This window comes from Triticum aestivum, chromosome 7B (genome assembly GCF_018294505.1).
Source record: "Triticum aestivum cultivar Chinese Spring chromosome 7B, IWGSC CS RefSeq v2.1, whole genome shotgun sequence".
Lineage (NCBI taxonomy): Eukaryota > Viridiplantae > Streptophyta > Magnoliopsida > Poales > Poaceae > Triticum > Triticum aestivum.
The window spans coordinates 653,123,241-653,139,104 of record NC_057813.1 but is presented as its reverse complement, the minus strand read 5'-3'; positions in this window follow the sequence as shown (position 1 = coordinate 653,139,104).

Here is a 15,864-nt window from a genome sequence, read left to right as displayed (position 1 = left end):
GAGCAAAAACCCGTTCTTCACAAAAGACAGTGCTACCCGTCGATGCAGATAGAACCATGGTTGTATTGGCCCACAAACTAGCCCCACCACACATAATCGAGACTGTTCCAGATTGCACACTTACACCATTGGGCAGAGAACCAGCTACAACCCATCTAACCACAACCCCAGCGGATAGTAACCCACTTCTAGTTGACAAAGCACCATGTCCACCACAGAGTACCCCCACACGAGCAGTTTGTAAAGCTACCGCAGTGCCCAAAGCATGAAGACCACCACAGCTAACCCAAACTCCACGTTTAAAGCAGAAGAGCAACTTTTCTTAGGTCAGATTCCGTAGCTATGGTCCATACTCCTTTATTGTTGCATCATTGTATTTACTCATAACAACTACTTTCGAATTTGAAGGATCCAAGTGAAACTCCAATGGCGCAACAGGTATGTTTTAAACCTATTTCTTTAACTGGATTTCTGCTCTAACTTCTTGCTCTATGTTGATTTCTGTTTAAATTGTATAAATAGTTATGTTCTCATGTGATGCACATTACAAGTGTTGCCAATGTTGTGTAGTTTCTCACACTTATATTCTGTCTATGCTGCTTTGTCTTAAAAATATATGAGTTGAACTGTGTCTCTATCTTGATTAGGCAACATAAACTAGAATGATATGGACAATACAGTGACCATAGTACATATGTATATGTTTGTTTCATGCTATTATCCTGTCCACCTTATGTAGGACCTTGAGAAGAGGTGTCTAGAGGGGGGTGATTAGACACTAAGTACCAAAGTTGCAGTTTTAAGCAAATTTAAGTTTAAGTGGAGATTAGGCACAAGTTTAACATTCACAACACATAGCAAGCAAGCATGCAAAGAGTATATGAGCAGCGGAAAGTAAAGCATGCAACTTGCAAGAATGTAAAGGGAAGGGTTTTGGAGGATTCAAATGCAGTTAGAGACACGGATGTTTTTGGCGTGGTTCCGATAGGTGGTGCTATCGTACATCCACGTTGATGGAGACTTCAACCCACGAAGGGTAACGGTTGTGCGAGTCCACGGAGGGCTCCACCCAAGAAGGGTCCACGAAGAAGCAACCTTGTCTATCCCACCATGGCCGTCGCCCACGAAGGACTTGCCTCACTAGCGGTAGATCTTCACGAAGTAGGCGATCTCCTTGCCCTTACAAACTCCTTGGTTCAACTCCACAATCTTGTCGGAGGCTCCCAAGTGACACCTAGCCAATCTAGGAGACACCACTCTCCAAGAAGTAACAAATGGTGCGTTGATGATGAACTCCTTGCTCTTGTGCTTCAAATGATAGTCTCCCCAACACTCAACTCTCTCTCATAGGATTTGGATCTGGTGGAAAGAAGATTTGAGTGGAAAGCAACTTGGGGAAGGCTAGAGATCAAGATTCATATGGTAGAAATGGAACATCTTGGCCTCAACACATGAGCAGGTAGTTCTCTCTCAGAACTGGTAAGTTGGAAGTGTAGGTTTGTTCTGATGGCTCTCTCCACGAATGAAGAGGAGGTGGAGGGGTATATATAGCCTCCACACAAAATCTAACCGTTACACACAATTTACCAATCTCGGTGGGACTGAATCAACAAACTCGGTCAGACCGATTTAGTAAACCTAGTGACCGTTAGGATTTTCGGTGGGACCGAAATGCAACTCGGTAGGACCGATATGGTTAGGGTTAGGGCATAACATAATCTCGCTGAGACCGATTACACAAACTCGGTGGGACCGATTTTGGTAATTAGCAAACCAAAGAGTTGGTCAGGCAAACTTGGTGGGACCGATTACTCATACTCGGTGGGACCAATTTTGGTAATAAGTTAACCAGAGAGTTTGCATTGTAATCTCGGTAGGACTGATTGCTCAAACTCGGTAAGACCGATTTTGATAATGGACATACACAGAGAGATTACAATCCCATCTTGGTGAGACCGAGATCCCTATCGGTGAGATCGATTTGCCTAGGGTTTGTGGCAGTGGCTATGACATCTGAACTCGGTGGCGCCGGATAGAAAGAATCGGTGTGACCGATTTGGGCTTTAGGTTTAGGTCATATGTGGATGTGAGAAAGTAGTTGAGGGTTTTGGAGCATATCACTAAGCACATGAAGCAAGAGGCTCATTAAGCAACACCTCATCCCTCCTTTATATTATTGGCTTTTCCTATAGACTCAATGTGATCTTGGATCACTGAAGTATAAAATGAAGAGTCTTGAGCTTGAAGCTTTAGCCAATCCCTTGTCCTTAGCATCTTGAAGGAGTTCCACATCCTGTAATCCATGCCACTTCATTGTTGAACTTGTCTGAAATATACTAGATAAAAGTGTTAGTCCAACAAGAGATATGTTGACATTAATTACCAAAACCACCTAGGGAGCACTTGTGCTTTCAATCTCCCCCTTTTTGGTAATTTATGACAACATACATCAAAGCTTTAGCTAAGGATATAAAAAATAGCAAGTAAAGCTTTGGAAAGACATGTAACAAGCATAGGCTCCCCCTACATGTATGCGATCATGTGAAATATAGAATATAGAAGCATGTGAGAGCATAACCATGGCAGAGTAAGCAATGTGTTACATGTATCTTGGCCATATGCATCAGAGCAAAGAATATCAAAGAAAATACCTTCATGCTCATGAGTCCTTCTTGCAAACAGTATGTACATCAGCAAGAAATCCTCATACACATGATTGCGATGCATATACTTACCTTGTAGTCTTGAGTTGGCTTAGGATGGAATGAACCTGCACAAACAAGGTTAGATAACACAGGTACATCCACTAACTAGGGCAAACAGAAGAAACCACAAGAATACCAAGACTGGGATGACATGAAGAGAGTGAGTACTAAGTACCACATTGGATTAGACATGTCCCCAAGAGTAAAGATATGCAATGAATTTACATGATTTCTTTCCCTTAGATGTCTTGCTCCCCCTTAATCTAGCATGGGATACTGGGAGAAGATAGGGAACAGAAAATCAGAGCTGAAAGAATATGAATGAACAAAGCTAGTGCAAACTAATGCAAATAAGCACATATGAACATGTCTTTTACCCTCAATAAGACATGTGATATCTCTCCTCTTGAACACCAAGCATCTAGGATCCTTGAGAAATACTTTCTACTTGAGTATTTTCTCCCCCTGGAGATCTCTCTCTCCCCCTGTGGAAGTGATATTCTCTGATGTGATCTCTCTCTAAATGATAAGCTTTGATGTGATCTCTCTCTCCCCCTTTGACATCAATTTCCAAGAAGGGCTTCTGGAATTTGTCGTGAATGGGTTTGATCCTTGAGTCACAGCACAAAGCATTTGTAAAAATGTGATGCTTGTAGAGGACAGGATTCATTGAGTGGAGTTGGAACAGACGAAACACAGAATAAGTGGCGAACTATTTTTCCTGTGGTGAAATCAGTGGCACCGAGTTGTATGCTTCGGTTGTACCGAAAGAATTCGGTTGGACCAAAAATAACTAATCGGTGGAACCGAGTTCATCGCAGAGAAAACACTTGTCACCTCAGCTCACTAGACTAATAGGTTCTCACAAAGATTTGCAAGGAATTAACTAAATGATATGCAATGAATTGGATGCATAAAATGCAGAGCAAACAAAAAGAAAAGAAAGAAACCTAGATGAAGTTTTTTTAGGAAAGGGGAAACAAATATGCATGAGAAAAATGCAAAAAACACAGAGACGAACACAAGAGAACTTCATCTAGAGATGGTCGGCGACAAAGTCACCTATGTTAGAGTATATTGACTTAGGAGTCAAGTGAGGTCACTTGATCATAGGTCATACTCATTGTTTAAGCTCAAAATGGGGTTACCATTTTTCGTTTAAGCATCTTGATGTATTCTCATCTTGTCGAGTTGCTTTAGCTCATGACTCGGAGTAAAGCTTCTCTAAGATGGAATAACATACCTTGGTTGGTGGTGTTGATCATGTAGTTGAACTTGTGTGGGTTACTCAAGGTTGATGTAGCTAAGAGTTGGGAGAACCACTTGGAATTTGAGTCCATCTACCTACATGGGTTAGTTCTTGCAAGGAAGAGCACTTGTGTATCCAAAAATGACAATCATGAAGCTCAACATAGAATTTGTCAAAGGATATGTTTGAATGGTTTCGTGCTTCCTTGTCTTCAACCACCTTTGTATAGAGACTTGGTGATGTAGAGATTTCTCAAGATGTGAGTTGGTTACAATCTCATTGAATTTGATTCAACCAAGTACCTACATGGGTTAGATAACATGCAAGAAGCAAATATGTCCAAGATATAAGATTTTCATCATAAGAGAAATATCAAGGATTAGTCATAAGATCATGTCTTGCATGTATCCAATGGAGTTACTACTCCAAGTTTGAAGCATCAATGATGTTCAATTCTCCTCTTAACCTGCAAAACACTTTCTCATCAAGAGGTTTAGTGAATATATCCGCTAATTTCTTTTCGGTGCGAACATGCTTAAGATCAATGTCACCATTAGCAACATGATCTCGAATGAAATGATGACGAACTTCAATATGCTTAGTTCGAGAATGTTGCACAGGATTATGTCCAATTTTGATAGCACTTTCATTGTCACAAAGCAATGGAACATGTTTCACATATATCCCATAATCTTTAAGAGTTTGGGTCATCCAAAGTAACTGAGCACAACATGAACCAGCGGCAATGTATTCCGCTTCGGCGGTGGATAAGGATACTGAGTTTTGTTTCTTGGAGGACCAAGACACAAGAGATCTACCAAGAAATTGACAAGTACCCGAAGTGGACTTTCTATCAATCTTGTCTCCGGCATAGTCCGAGTCGGAGTAGCCAACAAGATCGAAAGAGGCCCTCTTAGGATACCAAATGCCAAAATTTGGTGTATGAATTAAGTATCTCACTATCCTTTTCACAGCCTTAAGATGACATTCTTTAGGAGCAGCTTGATATCTTGCACACATGCACACACTTAGCATAATATCGGGACGTGAAGCACATAGGTATAACAATGAACCAATCATAGAGCGATAAACCTTTTGATCAACTGGTTCACCATCTTTGGTCAAATCAAGATGTCCACTAGTAGGCATGGGTGTAGACATACCTTTGCACTCTTGCATATTGAACTTCTTGAATAAGTCCTTAGTGTACTTCGTTTGAGAGACAAAAGTACCTTCCTTAGTTTGCTTGATTTGCAAGCCAAGAAAGAATTTGAGTTCACTCATCATTGACATCTCAAACTTCTCCGACATTAGCTTTCCAAACTTCTCACTAAAATGAGGGTTAGTTGATCCAAATATGATATCATCAACATAAATTTGGCATACAAATAATTCTCCATTAACCCTTTTAGTAAAAAGAGTAGAATCAATTTTCCCAATTTCAAATCCCTTTCCAAGAAGAAACTTAGTTAAGCATTTGTACCAAGCTCTAGGAGCTTGTTTAAGACCATAAAGAGCTTTGTGAAGTTTGTAAACATGATTTGGTTTCTTAGGATTGACAAAGCCGGGAGGTTGTTTAACATAAACTTCCTCCTCTATTTCATCATTTAGAAAAGCACTTTTAATGTCCATTTGGTACAATGTGATATCATGGTGATTAGCATAGGCAAGTAAGATGCGAATAGACTCAAGTCTAGCAACGGGAGCATAAGTCTCACCATAGTCCATACCTTCGAATTGTGTGTAGCCTTGGGCGACGAGACATGCTTTGTTGTGAACTACTTGTCCATCTTCATCTTGCTTGTTGCGAAACACCCATTTGGTACCGATGATGTTGTGGTTGTTGTCGGGCTTCTCAACCAATGTCCAAACTTGGTTTCTCTCAAAGTTGTGTAGCTCTTCATGCATAGCATTTATCCAATCCAGATCTTCCAATGCTTCTTCGACCTTCATAGGTTCAATGCTAGAGATGAAAGAATAGTTTTCACAAAAGTTAGCTAAATGAGTTTTAGAGCGAGTGATTCTCCCGGTTTGAATATCATTGTAGATTTGCTCGACGGGATGGTCTTTAGCAATTCTTGCTCGAACTCGTGAAAGCTTTTGCTTGGTTTCTTGGTTGAACATATTCTTCATCTTCTTCATCTTCTTCTTCTTCTTCTTCTTGATTGTTGGCGTTGTCGTTCTCTTGTCGTGGTGGAGAAGGAGGTTGTTGACGTTCTTGATGGACTTCCTCGTTTTCTTCATCTTGGTGTGTCCCACTTGTGGATGCTTCCGTATCAACTCTTTGTTCACCTTGTCATGAAGTAGAAGCTTCCACTTGGACGGACGAGGTACTCTCCTTCACCTCCGTTGGACGAACCTTGCCAATAGACAAGTCTTGGATTGCTTCCGAAGGATCTTTGTCTCCTACATCAATTGGCAATTGCTCTACTTGCGAGCCGTTAGATTCATCAAACTTCACATCTACCGTCTCTTCAACCTTTCGGGTGAAATTGTTGTAGACACGGTATGTGTGAGAGTTTGACCCATAACCTAGTAGGAAACCTTCATGAGACTTAGAAGCAAATTTAGAACGATGATGCTTATCAAGAATGTAGCACTTTGAGCCGAATACTCGAAAGTATCCAACTTGGGGTTTGTTACCAGTGAGGAGCTCGTATGCCGTATGGCCGAGTAGCTTGTGAAGATACAGGCGATTTGTTGCATGACAAGCTGTCTCAACCGCTTCAGCCCAAAAGTGCTTCGGTGTCTTGTACTCATCAAGCATCATTCTCGCCATTTCGATGAGCATCCGGTTCTTCCTCTCAACAACTCCATTTTGTTGAGGTGTGTACGTAGCCGAGAACTTGTGTGAAATCCCTTCTTCGTCAAGAAAGGTGTCCACATTTGCGTTCTTGAACTCTGTTCCGTTGTCGCTGTGAACCTTCTTGATCTTAAGTTCAAAATGATTTTGGGCCTTCCTAGCGAAGTTTTTGAAGATCTTTTGGACTTGCGATTTATCATCGAGAAAGAACACCCACGTAAATCTTGAAAAATCATCAACTATAACTAGACCAAAAGAATTTCCACCGAGACTCTTGTAAGAGTTGGGACCAAAAAGATCCATGTGCAGTAGCTCAAGTGGCCTCCTTGTGGTCATGATGTTCTTCACGGGATGCCTTCCTCCAACCTGTTTACCTGCTTGACAAGCACTGCAAAGTCTATCCTTATCAAATATGACATCATTAACACCAAGGATATGATTCCCTTTAATAAGCTTGTCAAGGTTTCTCATGCCAACGTGACCTAGTTGTCTATGCCATAACCATCCTTTTGAGGATTTAGCAATGAAGCAAGTTTTAGGTTGAGCCTTTTTAGTGAAATCAACAATGTATAAATCACCTCTACGTATGCCGGTAAAGACCATTTTATGATTGTCTCGATGAAACACTTGGCAATCTACTTCAGTAAATAGGACATTGAAACCGAAATCAGCAAGTCTAGATACTGAAAGTAAGTTGTAGCCAAGAGATTCAATGAGCATAACATTCTGAATGGAGTTGTCATGTGATATGGCCACCTTACCCTTTGAGTTGTCACCGAAAGTGACATACTTTCGAGGACTATCATTTTCAGCAAGCTCACGAAACATGTCTTTATCTCCGGTCATGTGATCGGTACATCCACTGTCAAGGACCCATTCCTTTCCTCCTGCCATATATCCCCGAAGATTTGCCATAAGACCAAAATGTCTCATTGCATCATCAAGATCAAAGTCATCATCATCATCCACATCATAGTATCCATGTTCAACATTGTCATGTGGTGGATCAATTCCTAGTGAGAGTGATTCATTAGTATGACTTTGACAATAATCTCCTCTATGAATTCTAGTATCTTCGGAAATGATATTGCTAATAATTCCAACATTTCCTTTGGCACGCATAAGATTAGTAAGTTCAAATAGACGATCACCAAACATAGGATCATTGGAATTCATCTTAGTCAAGACAATAGACTTATGAAGAATTTCATCTAGATTTTTCAAAGAATAATCAGGAAATCGTTCCTCAAGAAATTTCCATATAGTGTAAGCACACTCAAGAGTAGGCGGTTTTATAATCAAGTTTCTAGGCAAGCCTCTAGTGATAAGAGTAACAGTTCTAACATTCCTAATCATGTCAATAGACTCATCAAGGGTAGGATGCATAGGATCAACATAAGGTGCACAAGGACTAGCAATGTACTTGTTCAAATGATATTGATTGAAAATTACAAGCATCTCATTTTTTCACTCCTGGAAATACTCTCCATCAAGTATAGGCACTCTATGTCTAAGACTCCCCAAAGTACACTCATCCATCTTCCTCCAATGGTGATTAAACCAAAGAAATGAAGACCAATGCTCTGATACCACTTGTAGGACCTTGAGAAGAGGTGTCTAGAGGGGGTGATTAGACACTAAGTACCAAAGTTGCAGTTTTTAGCAAATTTAAGTTTAAGTGGAGTTTAGGCACAAGTTTAACATTCACAACACATAGCAAGCAAGCATGCAAAGAGTATATGAGCAGCGGAAAGTAAAGCATGCAACTTGCAAGAATGTAAAGGGAAGGGTTTTGGAGGATTCAAACGCAGTTGGAGACACGGATGTTTTTGGCGTGGTTCCGATAGGTGGTGCTATCGTACATCCACGTTGATGGAGACTTCAACCCACGAAGGGTAACGGTTGCGCGAGTCCACGGAGGGCTCCACCCAAGAAGGTTCCACGAAGAAGCAACCTTGTCTATCCCACCATGGCCGTCGCCCACGAAGGACTTGCCTCACTAGCGGTAGATCTTCACGAAGTAGGCAATCTCCTTGCCCTTACAAACTCCTTGGTTCAACTCCACAATCTTTGTCGGAGGCTCCCAAGTGACACCTAGCCAATCTAGGAGACACCACTCTCCAAGAAGTAACAAATGGTGTGTTGATGATGAACTCCTTGCTCTTGTGCTTCAAATGATAGTCTCCCCAACACTCAACTCTCTCCCATAGGATTTGGATCTGGTGGAAAGAAGATTTGAGTGGAAAGCAACTTGGGGAAGGCTAGAGATCAAGATTCATATGGTAGGAATGGAACATCTTGGCCTCAACACATGAGTAGGTAGTTCTCTCTCAGAACTGGTAAGTTGGAAGTGTAGGTTTGTTCTGGTGGCTCTCTCCACGAATGAAGAGGAGGTGGAGGGGTATATATAGCCTCCACACAAAATCTAACCATTACACACAATTTACCAATCTCGGTGGGACCGAATCAACAAAGTCGGTCAGACCGATTTAGTAAACATAGTGACCGTTAGGATTTTCGGTGGGACCGAAATGCAACTCGGTAGGACCGATATGGTTAGGGTTAGGGCATAACGTAATCTCGGTGAGACCGATTACACAAACTCGGTGGGACCGATTTTGGTAATTAGCTAACCAGAGAGTTGGTCAGGCAAACTCGGTGGGACCGATTACTCAAACTTGGTGGGACCAATTTTGGTAATAAGTTAACCAGAGAGTTTGCATTGTAATCTCGGTAGGACCGATTGCTCAAACTCGGTAAGACCGATTTTGATAATGGACATACACAGAGAGATTACAATCCCATCTCGGTGAGACCGATTTGCCTAGGGTTTGTGGCAGTGGCTATGACATCTGAACTCGGTGGCGCTGGATAGAAAGAATCGGTGTGACCGATTTGGGCTTTAGGTTTAGGTCATATGTGGATGTGAGAAAGTAGTTGAGGGTTTTGGAGCATATCACTAAGCACATGAAGCAAGAGGCTCATTAAGCAACACCTCATCCCTCCTTGATAGTATTGGCTTTTCCTATAGACTCAATGTGATCTTGGATCACTGAAGTATAAAATGAAGAGTCTTGAGCTTGAAGCTTTAGCTAATCCCTTGTCCTTAGCATCTTGAAGGAGTTCCACATCCTTTAGTCCATGCCACTTCATTGTTGAACTTGTCTGAAATATACTAGATAAAAGTGTTAGTCCAACAAGAGATATGTTGATATTAATTACCAAAACCACCTAGAGAGCACTTGTGCTTTTACCTTACTACTGAACCGGTTTACCAAAATGAGTTTCATATACTACAAGCTAAACATGTGATGTGTCTGCTTGTTTCTCTTGTAGTGTGCAAACAGAATGTTGGAGAAGAGCACCCCGCTATGCAATGGTACAGAAAGTAATGTATATAAGGTTCAAGATAGTGAGACAACCCTGTTGGTCTCCAAGAAAGGTGATAAAAATGATCTTGTAGACAGTGAGAAAACCCCACAGTCTTGTGTTGATATAGTGTTCGAGTTACTAGCCAGTACCGCTGGCACAAGCTCTTCGAACTCGCTGCCTGAATCACTTCGGCTTCTTCAGTCTCAGCTACAAGCTGAAAGGCATCAGTCAGCTGTGTTGTGGCAAGAAGCCGAAGGACTGAGGAAGTCCCTGCAGAATTCAGATGCGTACTTTCTTGTGCAACAACAAGCGCTGGAGGATTTAAGCGCCAAACAAGAGAAAGTTAATAACCTTGCTAAGCATCTTGCCAGCATTATGGGTACCCAGGATATTGTTTCTTGAGCTCTTCTGAAGTGGTTTCAGTTCTGGACTTGTTTTGCTGCTGCGTTTATATGCTGCTTTGTTCCCTATATTTGCACTGGAGGCGAACTTTGATGCCCAGTGGATGTAATATGTGTAATAGCAGTGATAGCCTAGCATAAGTTGCTTGCTTATTTATTTCCTTGTTGTCTTGTTTATTTGTTTGTTTGTAGTCAGTGCAGTTCTTTTTCCGCGGTTTGCTAGTTTCCGCAATAACCTATTTTTTAAAACTAGGCCACAATAACCATGGGCTACATATTTAGTGTAGTGGCACTGGGCCTCCTACCGGCCGTAGAAACAATGGGCCTTCTACGGGCCCTAGAAACAATGGGCCTTCTACGGGCCATAGACACAATGGGCCTTCTACGGGTCGTATCATCAATGGGCCTTATATGGGTCGGACGATCGATCGGCCAAATATGGGCCAATAATAGACCGCATTATGGTCGTAAACGGGCTAGAGTTGGAATCGTCCGTTCATGGGCCGACCATAACGGGCCGTCATTAATAGGTTGTATTTGATGATGCAATGAAAATAGCCCAAGGTATTAACGGGCCACAAACGGGCCGACTGTAACAACGGGCTGAATTTGGCCCACAAGCAGAAAATGACAGTAACTGGCCGTAAGTAACCGAATGCTGGAAATGAGCCCAAGAAGAATAAATGGGCCCTGAGAAGGCCGAAAGATAACATGGGCTGCAAACGGCCCAATGGAATAATGGGCCGTTAATGGGTATAAAGTGATACATTGTTCATTACGGGCCAGTTTCAGCACGGGCCATTAATGGGCCAAGAGTTACAAAGGGCCTCTTATGGCCGAAAGTCGTCATGGGCCATACATGGGCCGGAAGTTAAAACTGGCTGGAATCATATTGGACGGCCCAGATGACGCTACTGGGCCTAATTCGGATAGGCCGTAATGGGCCATGTGTTTGCGGGTTGTAAATGGGCTATATGCGAACAGGCCGTTAAGAGGCTTTCCGTGGGCTGGCCCGCCACCTTATGACCAAGTCAAACGGGTCGGCCTTTTCACAGGAATGGGCCTCTGTTGGGCCGTGCCACATGTCGACGTATCATAGGCGCCTTTTGTCCAATGAGTGGATGACATCTGTCCCAATGATGAGCCGACACGTGTTTCCTCCAGCCAATGATGATTTTACACGTGGAAAATCCCCATTGGTCGGGGCTCTTAACGGGTTATCGGATCCAAAACTCGACCCGATAGCTTAACAGCGTTCCGTTACAGTGGATGCCACGTGTCGGTCACCCTTGACGAAAGCACTTCTGTGACGCGCGATTTATCGTCATGGAAGTGGACACTTCCGTGATGATAATTTTGGTAATGTCATGGAACACTTCTACGACAACACAAGTATGACTATCTTGATTCTATCATAAAATCGTCATGGATGTACATGCATCACAGAAAACGTGACCTACTGTGACAAACACGTATCATCACAGAAGTGTATTTTTTTGTAGTGAGTGGTTATGTTTTTACACTTGGTGGTGGCGTTGTTTCCTAGAAGTCTTACAAGCAGACCATCTTAACGAGGTCACGTATGGAAGCAGAACTCACAGCATTAGACACTGCCACTGTTGAAGCAGAGTGGCTTCGTGAGCTATTGATGGACTTACCTATGGTTGAAAAACCAATACCCCCTATCCTGATGAACTGTGATAATCAAAATGTGATCGTCAAGATAAACAGTTCTAAGGATAATATGAAGTCCTCAAGGCATGTGAAGAGGAGACTAAAATCTGTTAGAAAACTGAGGAACTTTGGAGTTATTACGTTGGATTATATCCAAACGTCAAAAAACTTGGTAGATCCCTCCACAAAGGGTCTATCACATAATGTGATAGATAACGCATCGATGGAGATGGGTTTGAGACCCACCGCATGAGTTGTCCATAGTGGTAACCTACTCTATGTGATCGGAGATCCCGTGAAGTAGAAGTGGGAGACAAGCTGTTGATCAGCTGAGAGGAGAGTATCCCTATTTTAATTATCCCACTCCGTAAAGATGCAATACTCTCTTGATCTGCATGGCAGGTTGATATTTATGTTAATATGTTCCAAGTGGCTTATTTGAGTAAGCAGAGATGTTTTCCTGCGGAGCATCTCCTGAGGAACACACCTATATGAATTTGACTGTTAACATCGCAGTCTGTGAGAATTGGGTGTTCTCTAATAAATTCATGAAAGGCCCTGGAGTATGACGTATACGCTCCACCCGTGGGGAAGCCTTGCAGCAGCCCAGTATCGGTCAAGAATTTGTGTGAAACTAGTCTCGCAGAAAAGGCATAGTCCACTATTCAAGTTGTGATCTAGTGTATCATAAATCTCTGCATGGAAGTTCAACATTACAGTCTCCACTGAGCAGCGGTATATAAACAATATTTTGCAACTAAATGATGAGATGTGCCAATGAGACTCTGTGGGGATTGTTGGAATTTTGCTAGTAGGCCTTTGGCCAAAAGCCCAACTAAAATTCTGAAATTCTCTTGGCCCATTCATGCACACATGTGAGTGGAGTGAGTGAGACTAAAGTTTAGTCCCACGACAGAAGTTGAGTGAGAGTTGCACCTCTTTATAAGGTGAGCTCTTCTACCATTTGTATGAGCATGAGAAGAGGAGACCTACACGCACGCTCCTCCTCCTCGCTCGCCTCGCAACGCCATGCCTCGTCACGACGCGCCGTGGGTTGCGGGATTGAGCCGAGCCGAGGACAAAGCTATGCATGTTGTCTATATTTTTGCTGCTCGGGAAAATTAATGAGTAATTAATTAATAATTAACAGACGCATTAATTACTGAACCGTTTTCGATTCTTTTGGATCGTGACTTAGACGTGGGGTTTACTCCCACGACCTACCTGGCCCGCACTATATAGTCAGGCAGATGTCTACCCTAGCCGCCGCCACTTTGTATGGTTTCGCACCACCGTTCCAGATCATTGCGCCGCTACGCAAGTTTTCTCCATCCCTCCTTTCGGCGTGCACCGCGAGAAGGGACATCAGGCCTCCGGAACCCCGCCTCTCGTGATCCTGTATGGGAGAGGGGCGATCGTGTTTTTGGGGACTGCACTCGCGCGACTGCTGGCAGCGACGACTTCGCCAATGACGACTTCTTCCCCAACAACGGCAACCTCGTCCTCAACGACATGGGCGACAATACCAACATCGGCGGTGCTGCTTCCGCTGCACCGTATGTGATTCTATCCTTTCTGTTCGAGATCATGGTAGAATTTATGTTTCTAGTATGTGCCCTAGATGTGATTTGTTCATCTACTATGCTAGTTCGCATGATTAGTTTAATTTCTGCTAGTGCCGTTATGATTTATCTTCTGTTTATTCAGATTAAAACTCTTAGTAATTTGCTCATATTTCCAACAGTACCTCGACTACTCCATCACCAACTTCCTGGCCGCCGTGCTCATCGCCCTCACATTTGGCCAGATCAGTGGCGACACGCCGGAGACACCCAATTTGGATTGAGGAGATGAACAACTCACTGGTGGGTGATGCTCACACGGGTTCTTGGATCCAACACGATGGTGGGGCTGGCGATCGTGACATTCGCGGGGGTGTGCCACTCGCTGTTCGCGCCGGCGTTCAGCCTAGCGGCCAACGACCAGTGGAACACGCTCCGCGACGGCGTGCCGCACCTGGTGGACTACAATCCTAACGCAGAGTCACAGGGAAAGCATCGCCTTCTGCCACCGCCCGGCGTCCAAGCCCCAAGTCCAAGTCGCATGCGCATCCCACATGTGGATGGATGACTACCGCTTGTATATATAAGAGAAGATCGTGGCATGGTGAGGAAGGAGGGGCATGGTTCATGTACAAAGGAAAGGTTAGGCCGTGCCGCGGATCGCTGAGGTGGCGCAACCAAGACCCTCCCTCACATCGCTGACGGCCATCCCTAGGCACACATTCATTTCATTTACCACATGAAAGGGAGTTAAGTGACACCGGTTTCTCATGGGCATGTCATTCAATTGTGTATATATTTTTATTTCCTTCATTTGCGCTCTCTAAATACTTGTCATTTCTCTGGTAGGTTAGAGAGTACCATGGATATAACATCATTTTGAAAATTCGGATTTTGCTAATCCATGTGTACTGAACCTGCTTTTGAAGCTATCATGTATCATTTTTGTGAAGGTAATGCCACTTAAATGCTAAAACTTTGCACAATATAGCTGACTAATCTAGATTAATGAATACTACTTGAGTTTTGTGAGGAGGCGCCCATAGGGATTGTCATCAATTATAAAAACCAAACATGGGGGCATCATGCACTGATCTCTCTTTCTCCACCTCATCTTTGCTTTTGATCTCTAGGTGGGGCTGTGCGTTTGATTGGATTTTGTGGGTGCCCTGGTTGGGGGAAGGAAGGTGCATCTATTTTTGTTTTTTTTTCAATTCTCCCTTTTGGATTGAGTTGTTGCTAGCTTCGAGGAAGTTCCTTTACTTAGAAGAAATGCTAGTTTGAAATATATGGTCATTGGGATTCAAAAAATGTGGCAAATAGCAAAGTCACTCCTTTGTACTTGTATTGTTTTATTTTACTCAAGTGCCTTCATACAAGATATTAAGTATTTTTTAGTTTTAGCCCATTCCTTACTAAAACACAACAGTACTATAAACTTGCATGTACCAGTGCTTCATGTTGTTGTACTCTGAATCTGACGAAATAATATCACGTACAGACAAGAAAGTGGAAGGGGCGCTTACCTACCTTAGGCTACCTGTGCTACATATGGCTGTAATGAATATTTTATATGGCTACATCCAAGAGAGCAAGTTGTCCTATTGTTATAGCATACGCCCATATTGATATGCATGAATGAGACTAAGGATCAAATATGACAGCTAAATGTGCGGAGACAAGATAAGTGTGCACATGCCCGCCTCAGGAGGCGCCCCAACCTCTAGTAGTAACATAGAAGGGAATGCTAATTCGATCATTCTTGCTCTTCTGTATATGATCGTTGAGTGACATCTACCCCTAATAATAAAGACGCTATTGCTTCTGACGTTACGTCATTAAAATTGCCCCCAAACTTCTAAAATATTACCCACCAATGCCATCAATAAGTGACAAAAAACATTTTGCAGGGAATCCCGCCTGGGCCGGCCCAAACATAGAAACCTACTATACTACGCTCTGCGCGTTGGAGAAGACACAACGCGTCCGTTTGGCCGGCCCATTTGCGGGCCCTTGTTTTTTAGTATCGCTTTCATTTTTATTTTTCTGTTCTGTTTTTGTTTTCTTCTCCTTTAAATAGTTTTGAACTTCAAAAAAC